At 54.5% G+C, this 20,337-nt stretch overlaps 1 protein-coding gene across 6 annotated transcripts in view; it reads left to right on the forward strand.

Annotated features, from left to right (window-relative positions):
• The window catches only part of ZMIZ1 (zinc finger MIZ-type containing 1), a 242,727-nt gene that overhangs the window by 31,730 nt on the left and 190,660 nt on the right, over window positions 1-20,337 (forward strand). For all 6 annotated transcript variants that reach the window (XM_017865212.1, XM_017865205.1, XM_017865211.1 and 3 more), the window contains exon 2: window positions 17,922-18,031. The gene's annotated coding sequence lies outside the window, so the exon portion shown is untranslated. The remainder of the gene's footprint in view (window positions 1-17,921; window positions 18,032-20,337) is intronic.

The following is a 20,337-nucleotide window of genomic DNA, read 5'->3' on the forward strand; positions in this document are numbered from 1 at the left end:
GGCCTGGGTGCTGTGGTGTCTAAAGGGAGTGAATTCCAAGTGCCGTGGGGGTGCCCTTGGCCCTCAGGGCTTTTGCACACAGCACCCCGGGTGCCTGTTCAACATGCAGATGCTGTTCTCACCCCAGCACAGCTGGGCCAGGTACATTTAGAAACCTGGTTGAAAACTGCAGGTCTGATGAGGAACACAAAGGCCAGGTCCCTAGAGGACAGGAGCCTTTGAAGGAAGAGGGTGGAGCTGATTGCAGACTGCAGAATCTTGAAGGGGTGTACAGAGGGGCTGCTGGGTGTGGACTTGGCCACGGCAAGGAGAGAGGAGGACCAAGCTCTCCCCTTGATGGGTAATTCAGCATACAGTTGCAGCTCTTTGCAGTAGGGGTGAGGAAGGCAAGATCTTGGCGCTGGGAGCGCTACTGATTGTCTAATGGAAGGGGATTCACAGCACAGGCAAAGGGCTGAGCTCACCTTGCTGTTGAAGAGGGCAACTGAGTAAGTCCTCTAGGATGAGTGGAAAATTCGCAGTCAGGAAGCGAGGGAAAAACATCTGAGGCAGAGGGCACAGCATATGCAAAGGCTCAGAGTGCTGGGGGGTTGCTGTCAGAGGGGCACAGCTCTTGAAGCCAGGCCAGCGGGGATGGACTTTGTTCCTGTCTAGGGGCAGCAAGTCAGCCAGGCTTTCTTCTCTCAAGTCAGAGAAGAAAGGCCAGGACTACTGGATCCTGGAATGTGTGAGGTCCTCGGCCCAGTGGACGTCTGGTGGCCTTCATGTATCTTATTGGCACTGCCACATTCACAGGAGCCATGGGATCAAGGTAGAGCCTACTTGTGCAGTGGGAGGGGTAGTCTCTAGGTAGGCAACTGGCACCTGCCCCTCTGGTGGTAAAGTCCATCTGGGTGAACCAGGGCAGGGAGGGAGGGAGGCGGGTGGCCAGGTGACAGCCGTCCTGGCAGGTGTGCTCCGTCATCTGCCATGAAGACAGCCGTGGGGCCTCAGGGGCTGGAGCTGTTTCTCACACTGTCCCCCACCACAAACACACACACTGAGACTCCACCGTTGTCCCTCCCCTCTCTGAGGATGTGATGTGAGGAGCAGCTGTCAATTACCGTCAGCTGCCACAATGCAGGGAGGCAGCTGAGGACCAGAGAGAGCAGGAGTGGCCAGCTCCAGGTCACACCGCAAGTGGGACCTCCGACTGACTCCCAGCCGCCCCGTGGCACCAGGGACCTCACGTGGGTCAGTATCTCTCCACCGTCTGTAATTCTGGCTCCTGCTCCCTAGGAGGAAGAGCTGTCCCCTAGCAATAAGCTCTTTCCATCTGGAGTCACCAGCTTGTTCAGCGTTTCCTCACCTCCCTCCACCTACAAAAAACCCAAGGGAACAAACCCAGAAAGCCAGGTCCTAGCCTGTTGGACCAGGCCTCGCCCAGTTGGAGCAGAAGGCATGCAGTGGGGAACGCAGCCTGTAGCCCCTCTCACAGGGAAGCAGAAATCCCGGCTCTGGAAGTGTATAAACACGGTTATTTTTAGCCCTCAGAGGGCTGTGGGCGCAGCAGCGTGACCTGAATCTGGCTCAGCCCCCTCCTCCTGCCCCACCCGGGAGAGGAGGCCTCCCTTGCCCCGCCCTCTGCTCCATCAGCTTCGGGGCTGGGCCAGTGAATTCCAGGACCCAGGGAGAGAAGGAACTGGGTTTGGGGGGGTATCTCAGCAAGGCTGCCGGGGGCCAGGAGCTGAGGCTGAGACCAGCTCGCGGGGACGGGATGTGGTTTTCAGAGAGGCAGCATTTCAAGTTGCAACAGAAATATTGGAGCCACCCGATTTCATGACTTTAACATGGGTTCTTACTCCATAATCCTCATCCCTTCCCTGGTCTGGCTGGAGACAAGTCCTAGGTGCCACCTGGGAAGCAGTGCTGGCCTAGCACCAGGAGGCCATGCTGCCGCTTTGCTGCCATAGGCTACCAGGCCCACATAGCACCTCTCCGCCGCTCAGTGCCCTCATCTGAGAAGTGGGATCATTCCCAACCTGGCTGGCAGGGGGCTGAGGGGGTGATGGTGAGTTGACAAAATCGTAACAGTTCACTCACTTGTTCATTCAACCAACACTTACTAAATGTCAGTTTTGTGCCAGCCAGCGATCTAGCCATTGGATGGAAAGCAGGAAACCAGCTTGAGGAGGTGCTGACCCTCCTGGGGCTAACATCATTGAGCAGGGGTGGGGAGCACAGAAGGACAGTAATCAGCTCGTGGTGTGTGCAGCACAGTAGTAATGTCGAGTGATGTGTTATGGAGTGGCTGGAGTGGGGGAGGCAGCATGTATTTTAAATGAGGAAAGTCTGGGAGGACCCCTTGAGAAATTATAAAACAGCCAGCCACTGTGGGTGGAGGAGGTGGTGCGCGAGAACAGCAGGTGCAAAGGCCCGGGGGTAGGAATATGCTTGGTTCCCCGAGAACTGAGGATGTGGGGAAACAGGGGGAGCGGGTAGGGCCAGCTGCATGGGGCTTGAGGGCTGTGGGGATGCCTGGGGTGGGGGGCTGTAAACAGGAAAAGCTTTACAGCTGTAAGGAAGAGCAGGAAGGAAGTGAGAGTGGGAGGCCAAGGAGGGGCTGTCGCCCCCACCCAGGCAAAGGAGCTGGCAAGGAGTGGGCAGATCCGCACACAAGGAGGGTGAGCGGTGGAAATGGCAGATGGCTTGGCTGAGGGGGAGTGTCAGAAACCAGGATGGTTCCTTGACTTTTGGATTTGATGCCTGGGTGGGTGGGGTTGGAGAGGGCATTTGATCCAAAAGGAGGGTGGAGGGAGAACAGGATCTGGGGTAGGGAGGGCAAGGGGTGATGCCAAATTTCGGTGTCTGTTGAGATCAGAGTGGAGAGGGGAGCCCCTGGGGAAGCAGCTGCATGGGGCACACCAAGCCCCAGGCTGGCACAGCCCTCCTCCATGGGGCTCTTTGCCAGCCCGGAGCCAGGCTGTGTGGGCAAGTGCTTCCCTGGGGACCTGGCCTGGGGTTTTGTCCCGGTGCATCATGGATGAGGGCCTTCTGGTCCCCTGGCTTGGAGGCGGGTGTGTTTGGGGTTGCAGAGTGGTTGACATCTCTGCCCAAAAGGCTGGACCTGGACAAGTTGGAAGGTGGTCTGTCATTCAAGCACCATTTGCCGTTGGCTGGATGTGAGCTCTGGTGTCACCACCAACCTTGTTTCCAGCTGGGCTGACTTCTTACTATGAACTAGCAACTGCCTCTCCTATGCCTGGACTGGGATGGGAAGGACAGCAGGAGTAGCAACATGCTCTGGGATTTTTCACAGCAGACCTGCTTCACTTTCATCTGGTCATCAGACAATGTAGTGACCCCTCCCCTCTCTGGACCTCAGAATCCCACCTGAGATCCCAGGATGGAGTAGAAGGTCTTCAGGGTCTCCATGTGAGATGCAGCCTTTCAATGACGGAGATTTGGTATTGAGAGGGTCATGGTGTGAGTAAAGACTTGGAGTCTGGTCTAGGGAGTCACCTTGCAGGACCTTGGGGAGCAGATGAGTATAGAGTCCACGTGCATAGAAGCCACATGCAGGGTGGTCACTGGAGGTGAGGTGGGAACACCAGGCTGCCTGGTTGGGTCAGAGGGACCAGATTACCATATAAGCCATTGTGCTCTCAGGACAATCTCCTGGCTTAATAAAGCCTCAGTTTTGTCATCTGCAAAATGGGTACAATAGACGTCACTGAGCTTGGAGGGGTGAATACCCACCAAGGTAATGTACAGAGATGGGCCAACTCAGTGCCTGGTCGTAGGATGTCTTTGATTTCCAGAGGTTGCCTTCTTTCCCTGTCTTTGTCCAGTTTGTAGCCAGAATCCAAATTTCAGGGGAGGGCTCTTTTGCTATTGGGGCTTCCTGTTAGAGCCACAGCCCCGGGCCTGGGAGTCCTGCCAAACCCAGCTCTGGAGGCTGTGAACCTCATCATAGGCTTGGGGACTGGCCTGCTGGCCACGGCGCTCTGAGCATCAGCCTTAGGTATTGCTAGTAGGAGGCACGCTGGGGTTTTAACCAGAGGCAGTAATGAGCCTTCTGAAATCATGCCAGCTTCATGTTTTGTTTGTCAAAGAAACGATGGGCCTTGATTTCCTATCAGCGTTGATGTGGTTGCTGTTGTTGTTGGGTTGTTGTGGGTGTGTGTGTGTGTGTGTGTGTGTGTGCGTGTGTCTTAACTGCCATGGGTTTTAGAGCCATGGTGGAAAGTGAGGAAAATAGCAGATGCTAGATCCAATTGCCACCAAACTGTCTTGAAATGCTATAAATATTTTCTAAAAAGACTAGCTTCCCAAGCCCAATGTGTTAGTTGTCTCCTCCCTGAGAAACTGATTCCCGAAAATTTAGACAAATAACCTCTTAAATCACAGCTGTTAACCTCAGGTGTAAAAACTGTTACTGTGCCAGACGCAGGTCACAGCGACTCTGCTCTGCCTAAGTGCCTCCGTGTGGCATAAAGAAGGCACACGGAGAAGAGAGACCTTGTGCTCAGGCAAGAGACCAGGGTCGGAAGCCGGGTTTGGCCACTCACTGCTATGTTACCTGGGGCCAGTGGGCCCACCTCTCTGAGCCTCTTCTGTTTAGCAGACCTGTTACAGGCTGCCTTGATCCTGAGAGTGCCACTGAACTGAGCTGCTTTCTGCTCCTCAAAGGTAAACAAAAATGACCACTGGCATTCAGGAGTTCACGTTAATCAGGATTGAGAAAACCCCTCCGCCCCCAGTCCCCTCTAGCTCTCTGGCTGTCTGTGTCAAGGACAGCCCCCAGTGACTGGATACTTGCTGGTGTCCCTTTTCAACAGAGCACCTGCAGGACTCAGAGCCTCCAGCAGGCAGGCAGCAAAACAATGCCATTGTTTGTTCTCCTTGTATTTGTTTTTGTGTTTAACTTCTATCCTTGGTGAGTGAGGCTAATTTTGTGTTTAAGGTAGTATTATAAAGTTCTTTTACAAATAAATGTATTTATGCAAAAGTTGTGAATCGATTGTTAAGCTAATGGCAGTTTTGATGGCAGAAGGAAATGACAGACATCAGGAAGATGGGGAGGAAATATGAGGGGCTCTGCAAACTGTCCTTCCCCTAAGTGCTCACTGATTTCTGTGTCCTTGTAGAAGGAATGGGTGGGGAGGGGTTGCAGGAGGGACATTTTGGTAAATTATCTTCTGATTGCACAATACCTGGAGGTGACCACCACACTCCCTAACACGGCGGGGCTACAGAAAGCCCCATCCTGGCATCCAGGCCAAGGGAACCCACTCTTGTGGAGAGTCTTGGCCAAGAAGCTGGGATTCTGTAGCAAAACCAAATCCCCCCACCCCCAGGCCCTCTGTGCCTCTCCATTGAAGTTCCCAAACTGAGGGTCTAAGCTTGACACCAGCCAGCTGCTATCTCCTAGGCCAGAGACCAAGACCTTAGCTCTCCCAGACGTGGCTGACCCCAGCAGAATGTAGTTGCTCCACTAACAGGGACTTCAAGTGCTGTAGGTTTTGTTTTATGCTCTGCCTGGGAGTGACAGCCTGGAGTGCTATACAGAGTAGCAATTCTGAGGCTACAAGGAGCTCTATAAGAGAGTGTGGGGACCAATTGGTAATGCCTGCCACGGGTGTGAGAAGGAAGCCTGGGGGCACACAGGCCTTTATTTGTGACTCACGTGCTCCCCCAAGCCTGTGGCTAGATCTTGCCCCCATTGCATCGCCAGCACCCAGTCTGGCGATCAGTGGGTGATTAGGCCCAGATGCTCCTATAGGAACTTAGCAGATGCTCCTTGGCCGATCTTTGCCCATTGTGCAAGGGGGCATCCCCCAACCACATTGCAGGCCCTGGAGGGTCAACACTCAGCCCTTGAGTTTAGGAAACCTTTGTGCATTCCATACCCCCTCCCTGCCAGGGCTGGATGCGGGGTCGGTACCCAGTAAATGTGCTGATGAGACCCAAGAATGATCGACAAATGGGACTGGAGAGATGCTTCCGCCTGGCTCGGCGGCAGCCCATGTAATACTACCTCACTACAGGCATCGTGCAGGTGGCCGAGTGCCCCAGATTTTCTAGGACAGCCCTGGTTTCAGATCCTTCATCTATTGTTCTTGAATGCCCCTGCCTGAACAGGCGTTTGGGCTCCGCTTTGGAAGTCCTGGCTGCTGTGGGTATAGCCCTCATGATCATGCGCTTTGATCATTTTCAGAGCACTCACTCTTCCATTGCCTTTGCATCTGGCCAGGGGATGGAGCAGCTCCATTTGTTCACTTTTTTCAGGTGAGGAAATTGAAGGCCAGAGTGAGCAAGTGACTGGCTTGAGGCCACACAGCCAGTTAATGCAGACATCTGGCCTGAACCCGTGACACCCATCTTCTGGCCACTTTGGTGTCCACTTACAAAGCTCAAAACTTTCTGCATCCTGCTATTTAAGCCTCATTCATTCAGTCAGCTTTTGTAGCCTAGTGGGTTAGACCTCAGGAGTCAAACAGCATGCTTTGCATTTCAACTACCTCCTGGCCATGTGACTTTTGGTGAGTTCCTTTCTCTCTCTATGCCTCAGTTTCTTCATTGATAAAATGAGTGTAAACACACATGGGACTGTTGTGAGGATTACTGGGTTACCAGTGTCTGGCTCAGGGTGAGGGTTCTGGGGGGACGCCGGTGGCGTTCTCAGAGGTGGATTGGTCAGAGCAGCTCACAGTCTGGTGAATGTGAGGTGGGAGGCAGATGTGTTCACTACAAAAGAGCGTTCAAGTAGATGGGTGAGGTCAGAGGTGCACTGGGCCCCGCTGGGCCGTGGGAGGAGGGACCATCTCCATTGCTTCCACACTACTCGGAGACATTCAGAAAGGCTTCTCCATCCATGGACACTACTTGGAGCAGGGCTTGCAGGAGGCAGGGAGGACACTGGCCTGACCCTGGCAGATAGCAGCCTCCAAAACTTCTCTGGACAGAGGATGGCACTCATGCCTACCCCTTCACTACCTCCAGCAGCTGGAACTTCTGGGCTGTGTTGTAGGGTGGCGGTGGAGTTGAGAAGAGGTGAAAAGACCCAGTTGCTTTGTCCCAGGGGCAGGCACAGAGTCCTGCCTGAGAGCCCTGGCATGGGGTAATTGTCTATTGTTCGTCGTCTGGTAAGCCAGCTCCCCACCTTCTTTCTGCTTGCTTGCCTGCCTTTCCGTCCTTCCTGTCAGCATCTGTCTGTGCAGTATAAAGAGCCCCTCCCGACACAGTCACCAGCGATCTGCTTCCAGGCTAGTGTTGACACCCAAGCCCACCTGGAGACCCATTTATTCTGCCACTGGGGCATAGGGCCCAGTTTTAATCATCGTCGCTCCACTGTGAGATACAGATGGTTGTATTATTAATAGTCATAATTAATCAGCATCCACAGAGGAGCTTTTCCCTAGGCAGCAGATCCTCAGGACAAGCAGCCCTGGGAGGGCCCATTCCAGTTCCTACTTTACAGACAGGGGAAGTGAGGCTGGGAGAAAGGGTGGTGGCACTCATCCGAGGTGGAACTGGGTATGAACCCCAGCTCACATCTCGGATCTGATAACCACCTGGAGTGTTGCTGTCTGGAAATGGACTCTTCACCCTACCCACCCATACCTAGGTCCTAGGGTGCTGATTGCTGGGAGAAGCTTTCAGCATTGGGGATGGGATGGTGGTGCTCAGCCTGGTGGTGCACTTTGAGATCTCAGGCTGAAAGTGAAGGAAGAAAGGTGGGATGGGGAAGAAAGGCCTGAGGGAGACAGGACATAGTGGGCTAGCAGGACAGGGGGCCTGATTGGGGTAAGGGTGGGGAGGTGGCCTTGGGTGGAAGGAACCCCAAATACCAACCATCTCCCCCTAATGCACACAGATCGGGGGGCAGGGCCTGAGGTCGGCTGCTTCTCTGTTCTGAGCTCTGCATCCCGGAGACAGTGATGTAAATGCTTGCAGCAGGCAGCGTCCTGATTTATGGGGCTGTTTTGGACGGGCCTGACTCCATCAGCACAGAGGCAGTGAGGGGCTTCTTGCACAATTCTGCAAGCCCACCTTTCTGCCAGCCCATCTGTTCCCCTGCCTGGTTCCTGAGGTTTACCACCACCAAGGCTCACATGCATGCACCCAGACCCATGCCTGGGTGGGCACGCCCAGGCCCACATGCTCTGTGTGCACCTGAGGCTGTCCACATCCCTGCCGACAGCCCATAAACTGTGTTAGCCCAGCATGCAGGTGTGTGCTGCTCTGGGCCTGTGTGCAGATGAGCACAGGTGTGCCCAGGTGCACACATGTGTGTGTCTGCCTGCAGTCTGCAGGCATCCACGTGCCTATGTCCTCTGGGCTGCTTCTCTCTGTGTTGATCTCTTTGTGGCTCTGGAGAGTGGATGTCTGTTCACTCTCCTGTGTGTGTCCCAGTGTGGATGTGCATTGGTGAGGGGTGTACACGCCTCTGTGCAAGTGCGCCTGTGTGCATATGTCTGTGTGCACACGTGTGGGCACGCAACTGCCACCTCATCCTGTCTTTTTCACTATGGGTGTTGTCGACACTCACATCCTTGCGTGCAACACACACCCGGTGCCCAGCATGGCTTGACTGCCCCCGCCTGATCATTAGGCTCGTGGATAAGACTCTCTGTCATAGTAAATGAGTATAGAGCACCCCAGCCCAGCAGTCCTGAAGGAACTGGGGAGGTAGCCTCATCTGTCCTCAGCATCTCCACCCCACCTCCATATGGATGGTGCTGGAGAGGGGAGGCTGGGAGGGAGGGATGTGGCGTCCACCCCCAGGTCCCCACACTGGGTTCCTGATCCACCCTTTATTTCTCCCCACCATGCCCACGCACTCGCCCATATTCTGTGTCAGGCCTTGAGGACAGCCCTGGGTCATGGAAGAAGCCCAGTCAAGAGTCAGGCAGCCTGGTGCACAAACCCAGGCTCTAGACAGCCCCTCTGCCTCTCCCATCCTCAGTGTTTTCCCACCTGCAAAATGGTCTTAGCAACAGCCACCTCATGGGGTTATTGTGAGGACAAAAGGGGTGCAGAAACTGCTAAAGAAGTTCCTTCCCCCAGCAGACCTTAGTCTCCCCATCTGTGAAATGGCAATAATGACCCTCACCAGTGGTTTCATGGAGTGTTTTGAAGGTCAGATGAGAAGAAGGTTCAGTGAAGGCTGCAGGGTGGTACCCATAGCATTTGTTCCAGCTCTGAGCAAAGGAGATGAGGGGTGCTGGGCGCTTGGGGGTGGCATGCAGGGCCTGGGCCACATACCTGCATCCAAACCCCCATGCTGCCACCCTCTGGCCTTGGATGTGGGAAGGTTACTTCGTGTTCGTCTCTATTATCCTTAGATTTCTCATCTTTCCAGCAGGCATGTTCATAGTAGTATCTGCTCCTGGCATGGTGGGAGAATTCAGGAGAAATGTGTGTGGAGCTAAGCACAGAGCTTGACACAAAGCAGCTGCTCAAATCAGTGGTATTTGTTATTCTTGTTTCCGGCCTTATTGCCATACCAGTGGCCACTTGGTCTGGAAGGACAGGTGAATGCATGGCGGATGGTGCATTAATATCACACTGGGATACCTATTAATAAGGTTTAATCTGTGTTTCCAGACTTGATGTGCATCCGTCCCACCGAAGAAGAGTTCAAGCTTTTCTTCTAGGGAATTGGGAGGGCCATGCTGAAACTGGCAGCCTCAGCCTGAAAGAGGTGCCCTGGGGAAGGAGGTGGTTGGTACTGATTTTGGCGGACTACAAAGGAGCTGGCTTCTGGGACCCTGAATGCTGTGCCCCCTGCAGCCACCCAGCCCCACAGTGGGAAGCCAGTGGTTACATTTACCCATCTCTTTTGAACCACATGGTGGCTGCACCGCAGCTGGCTCGGAGGCTCCGAAAGAAGGCCCACAGGGGAACACGATGTCTTACCTGAGCTAGGTGAGGACTGCAGCCCCCACTGCCAACACTGCCGTCTGGGGCTTCCAGTTTCACCATAGTTCTTCTAAGCTGCCTGGAAGAAGGGCTTAAACTCATGAACTTCATGACCGATGGACATGAAGTCTGGAAACACAGATGATACCTCATTAACAGGTATCCCAGTTACAGGTATCAATACAATACATCATCTGCCATGCACTCACCTGTGCTTCCAGATGGGGTGGCCACTGGCAGCCAGGGGCTCCTTGCACAGTTATGCAGATGGTTGCCAGCCCACCTGCTCCCCTTGCCTAGCTCCTGGGCTGACCACCACCAGGGCCCCTGTGCACAGAGCCCATGAGCAGTCCCCACCACCGGTGGGCTTCCCAGTCTGTGCCCAACTTAATGATAGCTGCTAGGGTCCAGTAGAGCATGAAATGTCCCCATCCTAGCAGGGGCTTCACTGAAGAAACAAGGCCCTGGCACCCAGGGAGGAGACAGCTGGTAGACACAGGCAGGGCTGCAGGGGCTTGGAGGTCATGGGGCCCAGGTGGGCAGGCAAGGGAGGAGGCAGGCCAGGCTGGAGCCAGTCCTTGAAGGACAGAGAGGATTTAGCTCACTGGAAGGGATGGCATTCCAGAAGGAGAGAAGAGTGTGGGCAAAAGTTTGGAGTCATTCCTGGGGAAAGGCATACCCTCTCCCATCAGACATTTGGCCTGCCCTGGCCACCCAGTCTTTCAGTGGCCAGTGGCTGTGGGGTGAAGCAGATGGCCAGGGGGAGGGGGTGATGGGGGATGTGCACCCTCAGGCCTGAGCCAAGGCCTGATTCATTTGTGGCCAATTCCTGCTGGCTTTGCCTGGAAATTCCCAAGCTTGCCCCTTCCCTCAGTTTAGGGAGCTCCAAGAATACGGTCCTCACTTATACTTGGCTGAGAACGTCTCACCCACTATCCAGGGAATGGTTTTTAAAAGTACATCAGGTGTGATGTAGGTTAGCCATTAGGAAGAGCCGATCAGGGGCTGTAGGCTGGGGGCTGGGGTGGTTTGTTTGAGTGTTTGGAACAAATATGAACAGAATTCAGTTTAGTGTAAAGTGTTGCGACAGTTACAAATGGGGAGCTAGAGCTTGACCCAGAGTAGGACTTGGCTGGGCTGAAAAAGTAATGGCATATGCAAAGGCCCTGGGGCGTGAACATCCAGGGAACACTGAGTAATTGTGGTATGGCTGGAGTGTAGAGGGTGTGAGAGACTTCTAGAAGTGTGGACACAACTCACAAGTGAAGGACTTGCAGGACTTGAAAATTTGGCAGTGGGATGTGCTGGCAGTGGGGAGTCAGGGCTAGTACCTGAGTGGGGGACAGGTGTGTTCGATTTGCGTTGTAGGGTCGCTTGCCTGTTCCTGTCTTGATTCTGCTGGCCAGCAGACCTTCCTTAACAGCCTGCTCTGTACCAGGTTGGACCCACGCTCAGCACGGGTCCTGTACCTATGTGGAGGCTGAACTAAAGGGAGGGAGTTACATGTAGCAATTCAGGTGTGAGCACAGGTGTGTGAGGGAGCAGGGGAATGGCTGATGACTTCAGACCCACTGGGCTCCATCACCAAAAGTCCTCGGGTGAGCATAGCAGAGGTGTTGGGGTAGGCTTCAGGAACCCCATGTTCCTGGCAGGCTCTGTGGACAGGCTGCCTGGAAGCCACCTCTGCCCTGTAATATCAGCATGGCTGAAGGAGCCTGGAATGTGTATCTGTCCCTGTACAGAGGAGAGGAGCAGACGAGGTCCAGAGCGGGGAAGGTTGATGGCAGAGCCCAGGCAGAACTGAGGACCCAGTCTCCCAATCCCGGCTGATTGCACGGATATCCTACCACCCGCCCATTCCTGCAGATCTAAGGACATTTCCCCCAAACCAGGCAAAATAGAGCAGCCTGATTGTCCAGGTCAAAACGTCCGGGTGTTTGGGGAGGGAGGGTTCCTTTATATCTTTCACAACTTAGCAAATTTAATTTCTTCTGATTATTTCTTGACGGTCCCAGGCGTTGGTGGTAAACAACCACTCTCCCCAGAATGTTTCCCTGTGACAGCAGCTTTCTCTGGCAAGGGTGCTATCAACACTTGGCAGGGCCTCCTCCCGGCTCCTGGCTCCCAGCTCCTGAGATCCTGAGCTCCTGATCTCCTGGGCTCTGAGCAAGGCAGCAAGTGAAGGCTTCTGAACGGCTTTCAGCATACAGAGCTGGCCCTGTATACCAGGGCAGGGACAGGCCTGGCTTCAGAGCCTCAAGTGGCCTCTGGTTGTGGATGGTCCCTGTGCGGTGAGGCTGGGTGGTATCAGGTGTCTGCTGGCTCCCACAGCTCTGGTGCCGAGGTCCTTGGCATGGCTCAGTGGTAGGAGGGAGCCTGTCTCCTAAGCAGCTCTGCCAGGCTTGTCTGTGGCCGAGAGACCGGCAGCATACTGGGCCTGTAGCCTCCGTGGTCTGCGTCACACTGGCTTAGGTGTCCTGAGTCAGAGCCAGGAAATGGAGCTGCCATGCGGGGGTGGAGGTGCTGCTGCCCGGGCAGCTGGGGTGAACCCCAACCTCCTGCCCATCCACACCTGGAGGGTCCTGGCCTTGTGCTTCCCTCCCCTGGCCTGGCCTTAATAGGACCAGTGCCTGGAGGAGAGGCTGAAATTCCAGCTGCTGCACACTCCACTTCCTGTGCCCAGGCCCCACCCCATAGGCTGTTGCTGGCAGGGTGCGTGCTGCGATACAGGCACTGCACTATGCTGTGCTTTCGCCTGAGTTATTCTATTCCCTTTTTCTAGAATGCCCTTTCCAACTCGTTGTCTGGGTGATTTTCTGCTCCCCCTCCAAGAATTTACACAAGAATGACTTTTTTGGTGAAGGCTTCCCTGGCCCCCTACTCTGGCCAAGGCTGCCCCCCTTTCCTCTGAGCCCCTCTCCATTGACGGCTCTTGTCACAGTGTAGTATATTCACGTTTGGAGCCCGTTCGCCTGAGTGGGTGCCTTGAGGCTTTTTTCTTTGTGGGTCCTACAGGCCTGATGTGTAGTATCAGCTCAATAAAAGCAGGCTGGATTTAATAAAGGGGGTTCCTGAAGGCGGTGCTGGAGTCTCCCTTTGTGAATGGTGTGGTGAAGAGGAGGTGGGAATTTGCAAATGGAGAGAGGCTGACTTGCCTGCGCGACCCCTGCCCCGATCCCCTCTGAGGGCAGTGCTGCCCCGCTGACTGCTGGGGACTGGGGCGGCCCCCTCCGTTTCCATGCAGCGGCAGCCTTCCCTGCCCCGCAGGAGCTGGCTCCCCAGGTTGCCAGAGTGATCACTCTCCAGAAAACACCCCAGTGGAAACTGCATGAATGATTGATAAGAGCTGAGAGCTGTTTAATTTTTTCCCCCTGTTTAATGGCTATCAATAATTTAATACGCTCTCTGTATGTTTTTAAGAAATAGCACCCATTTCGCCGTCTCCGGTTTAGCAGGCTAAATGATTTAAGTGTTGGAAATGTGCTCTGAGGATGGAGGTTGAGTGAGTCGGAGAAATCTGGAGGCTAGGGGTGGGGGAAGGCGGGTTCAGAGCCAGCCACAGCATCTTGGCCTGGGAGTGTGTGTGTGTGTGTGTGTGTGTGTGTGTGTGTGTGTGTGTGTGAAGGTGGGAGGGAGAAGGGAGGGAGGGAAGGGGCGGGTAAAAGCCAGCTCCTCTCTGCTAAGAGCAAGATAATTGCTTTTCCGGGGCCTCACTGAGCAGCAGCTGAACAGCTGTCAGCACCCCCCTCTCAAATGCTAAGCTTTTTTTCTGGATGGCTCTGGGGGACCCAGGGGGGCTAGGAAGGAGCTGCCGCCGGTATCACAACGGGCTGCGGGCTGAGAATCTCCCCTCCCCTGACATCTTTGCCCCCTCCTAAAGCTTCTAAATCATTTTTATTTTAATGATGCAGTAAGGCTGCTGCCCAGGTGGTGTCTTCCAGATGGGGTGTGGGTGGTGGAGTGGCGTGAGGGACTTAGAGGGACCTGGAGGGTCATCTGCCAGTGCTCCCCCAAACTTTCCAGATGCAGAGCATCACCTGAGAGGACTTGCTAAAAATTTAAATTTCTGGGCTGTGTTCCAGACCCATAGACTTCCATTCCCAGGGGAGAGGCCTGGGAAGCTGTGGGTTTAACAATCAGCCCAGGTGATTCTTAGCAGAGGAGTTTGGGAACTACAGAGTCTAGCTCTGTTCTGGTGCTTACAGCACCCACAGCACCACGTGGCAGCTCCCTTCTGCTTGCATGCCTCTGGGAATGAGGTACTCACCACCTCCCAAGGTAGCAGACCCACTTGTGGAAGGCGTACTCTAGTCCAGAGTTGCTTCTGATGTTAGGCTGTGACCTACCCAGCTGCCCTTGTGGGCTTGGAGTTCTCTCTGCTATGGGACAGACCGTGTTTCCTGGGATCTGATGTCTTTCCCTCTCCCAGCCTCACCACTTTCTGGCTTGTTTGGGCCTCTCTGCAGGGTAAGGAGCTTCCTCTCTTAGCAAAAGGTCCTGGAGGTAGAAGGCAGGAAGGTGACAGGTGCTGTGGCCTGCCTGTAGTGTGTGAGGTGGCTGCATCATCCTACAGCTGGTAAGCATCATCGCCGGTACAGTGGGGACCCTGAGGAAGGCAGAAAGAGGCTGGGCCTGAGCACCACCTTGGCCTATCAGGAACTCCATTCCTCCCACGGGAGAGAAAACTGGCTCGTCAGAGATCGTTGTGTCAGCCATAGCTCTTAGATGACACTGGGGGGACCTGAGGGCTTAGAGATTTCCCCAGAGGCCACATATCTATTTAGGACAGAGCTGGAGCTGCAAATATGGGGGCAAGAGGCCCTTAGAGGGGTGGCCAGGCCAAGGCCCTGGTTTTAGGGATCAGCTGAGGCCCCAGCCAGTCACTCACCTGAGGTCGGATGTGGGCGGGCTTCCGCCTTCTCAGTCACTCAGGGCTGATGGACAATTCATGGAGTCAATACATGGAAGGATTTTGGTGGAGCCGATGCCCAGACTCTGTCTGGCATTACAGCTCTTCCTTCTGTCTGCCCAGCAGTTCGCATTGTTTTGCCAGGGGGTGCAGCATTATACTACTGCCATGGATCTCCCAATTTTGTTTTAATAGATAATTAAGAGGGGAGGAGTGGTGCACATTTACTGGGCATCATGGTCTACTGGAAAATGGGGAGTATAATCCCTACCATAAGCCCTGCACTCTTAGCCCCTTACTGCACCCCCAGATTCAGCCCCACCCTCCATCTCAGCCCCACCCTCCATCTCGGTGGGAGAAGGCTGGGACCCCGGGAGAGAATTGCCATTTTGGGTGCTGGCAGCTGACCCATCTTGTGATCCCAGTCCCCCATTCTCCCCTGAAGCCTGCTCTGCCCATCACAGAATGGCTGGGGGTGTCTCGACCCTGGGGGAAGAGGAATAGAGGTGCCACCCAACCCTGATAGAGCCTCTGCTTGGAGATCTCTGAGAGCTGGGAAGGCAGAAGAGAGACTTGCACACCTTGGGGAAGACCCAGCCCCAGAGAGAGAACTGTGTGAATATGGACACCCAGGCGAGGCCTGGGGAGATCAGGGAGGGCTTCCAGGAGAAGGTGCCACCTGACTGCAGGCTTGAGCATGGTAGGAAGGGGAAGGGCATCCTGGGGTGGAGGTGTGATGCAGCCTGTGGAGGTGCACAAAAGAGTGACGTAGAGCCTGCAGGGCTGGGGATGGGCTACAGAGGCCAGCTGGCCAGGGCGGGGCTGACCTGATTCACCTGGGCAGAGAGCCACGGAAAGATTTGTCTTTAGTTCCCATTGAAGTGTTACACCCATGCAGAAAAGTGTGTATCTCCTACAGTTGTAGCTTGACAAATTATCCTGAAGGGCACGTGCTTCTGTAGCCGCCAGGCAGATCAAGAAACAGAACCTTGCAGACTGGCTAGAGCCCCCTGTGCCCTCTAGTCACTGCCCCCTCAAAGATACTGACTGGCCTGACTTCCAGCCTGCTGTGAGTTATCTCCTGCTGCCCAGCACACCACCTGAAAACTTGGTGGCTTAAAGCAGACACCATTTATGAAACCTCACAGTTCTGTGGTTTGGCTGGGCTTCTCCACCGATTCCCTTGGGCTCATGTGGCTCCAGTCACCTTTGAGGGTCTGCTGGACTGGAAGGTCCAGACGGCCTCAGTCACACAGGCACTGGGTGCTGGCTGTTGCCAGGGGAGTTCCCCACCCTCCAGTAAGACAGATACCTTCTCCATGGCCTGCAGCCTCCCAAGAGAGGGAAGGCTAGAAATGGCAGGACCTCTTGAGGCCTAGTCTCTATAACTCATAAAGTGTCACTCACACTGAATCCTATTGATCTAAACAACTCTCAAGGGCAGCTCTCAGTGGGTAGAGAACAGACTCCACCTTTTGATAGGAGGAACTCCCGAGGACCCTGCCGTATTTCGTCTATTACAAGCGTAGAGTCTTTTTGCCCTTCTTGACCTTTATATAAATGGATCTCTTAAGTGTATTCTCTGTTGTGCCTGGCTTTTTGAGTCAACACTATGTTTGCAAGATTTACCCGTGGTGTTGTTGGATGAAGTTGCAGATCACTCATTCCCAAGCCTGTGCAGCGGTTTGTTGTGTGGAAACACCAGTTGACCCATTCTGTGGTTGGTGGCCATTTGGGAAGTTTTCATTTTCTGACTGTTATGAATTGCCTTGCTACGAGCACTCTAGCACATGTCTTCTGGTGAACATATGCACATTTTTCTGTGGACATGGAGTTGCTGGGTCATGGGAGAGGTCACAGGGTAAGAGACCCTTCCAAACTGTTCTTCAGAGTGGTGGGACTAGTGTCTAGTGTGTGCCCCACCAGCAGAAGGGGACTTTAGAAGACCCAGCTGAAGATGGGCTGGAGGCGCATCTCGTCAACCGTGGAAGGGGCTTCCCATGATGTCCCCTCTGCCCGCCCTGAGCCTCAGGCCCCCAGGTCAGGGGAAGTGAAGCCCTGAGGCTGATCCCTCTTTTCTGAGCGAGAGCTTTCCTGCAGCACTTTTTCCACCCCAGAGGCCTCCCGCTGCCTTCTCCTTTTTCCAGAAGCTGCCTTTCATGGTTGACCTGACCCTCAACAGTCAGGGAAGCCAGGGGTCTGCAAATGCAGGAGCTGGGGGAAAGACAGCCACACTGCTTCCATCCCTGAGGCGGTTTGGACTTCACTCCAGCCTTGCCTTTCGCCATGTGAGGAACCCTTTCCCTCTCAGAGCCTCAGTTTCCTCATTTGTAAAATGACAGAGAAAAGTATCAACTTCACCAAGTCTCTTTCTTCTCATCAACCTGACCCCATATTCTAGAATTGAACAGAGGAAGGGATGCAGGGAGGCCTCCTGGCTTCAGTCGTCCCATGTTGTTCTGTTTGTTCACTGCACACCTTCACGGCACCATTCCTTCATCAAGGAGTCTCTGTGGTCTTTGTTAACCAGTTCAGAGGACAGAGAGAAACTAGACCTCACTCCAATGTCCAGGAGCTGGGCCTGGAGCGGGAGAGTGTCCTGTGGGAAGCGGGAGGAGGCAGGGTTGGCCAGGTGCACAGCCCACTGGAGACGAAGGAGCAAGGAAGGGCAGGTGGGAGAGGGCTCCACGGAAGCACTTGAGCAGAGTCTTGAAGGCCGGGGGCCCTTGAAAGACAGAGAAGTGGGGAGAAGAGCTCTGATCGGGGCACCCAGCATGTGCCAGGGCTGGAGCCAGGGACTCTGGGAGGCTAGGCTGACTAGAGCCCAGTGGTGGGCGGGCAGGTTTGGCTGCTGCTGTGGTCCGTGGCTTTCAGGGCTGCAGGGCTGCTCGGCCAAAGCTGGGGCTTCGAATGTGACATTCAGGAGCTGTGACCTTTATTTGGCAGTGGCGGGGCGGTATCCAGTGTCTAGGGTAGCTCCACGTTGGTGGGCCAGTTCCATCTTCCGGGAGATGGCAGCAAGGACCTAGAGGTCCGTGACGTGGGTGAGGGGCTGCCTGCAGGGTCAGAGCTTGGAGCTCACTGTCCCCTTTCTTGTCTCCCATAGGACTCACGGCAGCTTTATTCTGATTTCGTACTGCTGTTGGGGCTGCTGCCTCGTCCTCCAGACGCTCTCAGCAGACTTGAGTCCTGGTCCTTCGGCGGAGGCCTGAGCAGGTGAGTAAGATGGGCTGGCCCTCTGGTGCTATGCACCTGCTGATGTGGGGCAGACAGGGAGTATGGGCCACCCAGAGTGAATGGTGCTGTTTCAGGGGTCCAGAGGGCTGGGGAGGGGTGGGGCTTCTTTCTCAGTCTTTATTTGTTCCCTGGCCTTTTCCTCTCAAAGGAAGCCACACAGAGGAGGGTGGTGAGTGTCCTGACCTGGGACCTAGACATTGGATTTTATTCTACGGCCAACTCTCAGTGTAGCCTTGGGTAGCCCTTTCCTTCTAGAGGGCCTCAGCTTTCTACTCTAGTCTATGGAAATAACAGTAGTGATATCCTCTAACCCAACAAGCACTTAACTGTGTTCTGGGTACTGTGTGTAGAGTTGTTACTTCTTTCAGCGTCACAGCAGCATTATGAGGGCGTGCTGTAATCACCAGCGTTGTACATGTGAGGAAACTGAACCTCACTCAGGAAGTTAACTTGCCCCAGGCGGCACACCTAGCTGAGCCTAGGGTTCAAGTCCAGGTCTGTGTGGCTCCAGTGTGCCAGGCACTGCCCCCCTGGCCTACTCTGCCTCTGGCCTTTCTCCTAGCTTCTTGGGGTGGGGATCAGGGCAATTATGGGTGTCTTCAGAAGTGCCGGATCCTGTCCCAACTTAAGAAAAAGGGAGGGGGGCTCTTACCAGGTGACAGGCTCCTGGTGGGTCTGCAGTCATGACATCACATGTGATGTGATGCGGCAGGGACCAGGCCTGGCCTCCAGGTACCTCTGAGGTGGCAGCCAGGGCCCCCTCTAGAGGAGGGGTGTGTAGGCTGGATAAGGCTTTCTTTCCCTCCGCACCTCACGTTCGTTTTCCTAAGCTTATATTAAACACTTACTGTGTGCCAGCTCCTGGATTAGGCACCCACTGCAGTGCAAGGGAAAGGGGCCTGTCCCAGTCTCTGCTCCATGGAGAAACAGAAAGATTCCGATGATGTGGTAAGCCCCGTAACAGTGGCGTGGAGAGAGTTCAGAGGCCGGGGGGAGAATTCTCGGGAGGTGACCCCAAGTGAGTTACAGTATGGGGAGACAGAAGCAGTAGATGGAGCAGAACCTGGCAGGATGTGCATGCACATACAGACATGAATGGTGGTGAGTGCACAGATAATACAAACGTGCAAATGCGTACTTCCTCACAAACGTGTACATAGACGTCGCTTCTGCATGCCACGTGAGTGCACACAGATAACACTTGCATGCACTTGCATGCTCCCATACACATTCACAAACTCCTGTTGGAACTACACATATACACGGGCACAAACTCTCACAAGCACTCTCACAGCACACAGCATTGCTCCACACACGGAGCTGCAATATCCGATGCACACACAATGCAGGGTGCATTCCAACAAGAAGAGGCAATTCAGAGGTCGATGGCTCTGCACGAGCAAAAGCTTCCAGCAGCTCCTGGGAGGCTCTGGGCAGCCTGGGCCGAGGCTGAGCTGGAGCTCTGTTTGTGTGTATGTTGGGAAGGGTGTTGGGGCTTGAGGGCCAGCCATGCAACCGACCAGGGACAAGCCCTTGCCCTCTCCGGGCCTCATTCCCCATCTAGAAACAGGAATCATCCCCGTCCACCTCCTATACGGTGGCCGCAAGGACGAGAGGCTGCTGTGTAGATTGTGGAGAGCAATTTTGGGCACTCTGCAGGGCTTCAACAAATTGAAGCCAGTAGTCTCATGAGAAGAAAACAGGTTACGGGCAGAGTGGGGATGCTGGGGCTGTTCCTCTCCAGGCGTCTCATCCCCTGGGGCCTTGGTACTCTCTGAATCATGGGCACGACAGTCCACCCTGCCTGCCTCCCCCAAGGTGGTGGGGGTCTGTGTCATCCCTGCTCCCACTTTCCCACCTGCACTTCCCTGTTGACTGCTGAGGAGTTGGGAGCCTGCAGTGCCCAGCTTTGGTACAGCAACCACATTTGGCTCCCTGCCAGAAGACTGGCACATTGCCTCCGTGAGTTCTCTAAATCCCCTTGAGAAGCCTGAGAAGAAGGTCTTACTGAGCAATTTCCAGATGAGGAAATCGAGGCACAATAAATATAGGCGAGGTTCTCAGGGACACCTGCTCATACGTGTTGGAGCTGGGCTTCAGATCCAGGTCATCAGATGTGAACGTTTATGCTCTTTTCTCCCATGATCTCCCTTCAGGGATAGGTCATTTATTACCCACTTTGCAAATGAGGAAACAGGCTCAGAGAGGGCAGGCCACTCAGTCAGGAAGTAGCACAGCCAGGATTGGGTGCTTATTAACCACACTGTACCCTCCTCAATTCAACA

The sequence above is a fragment of the Rhinopithecus bieti genome, unplaced genomic scaffold (assembly GCF_001698545.2).
Source record: "Rhinopithecus bieti isolate Rb0 unplaced genomic scaffold, ASM169854v2 scaffold_81282, whole genome shotgun sequence".
NCBI lineage: Eukaryota > Metazoa > Chordata > Mammalia > Primates > Cercopithecidae > Rhinopithecus > Rhinopithecus bieti.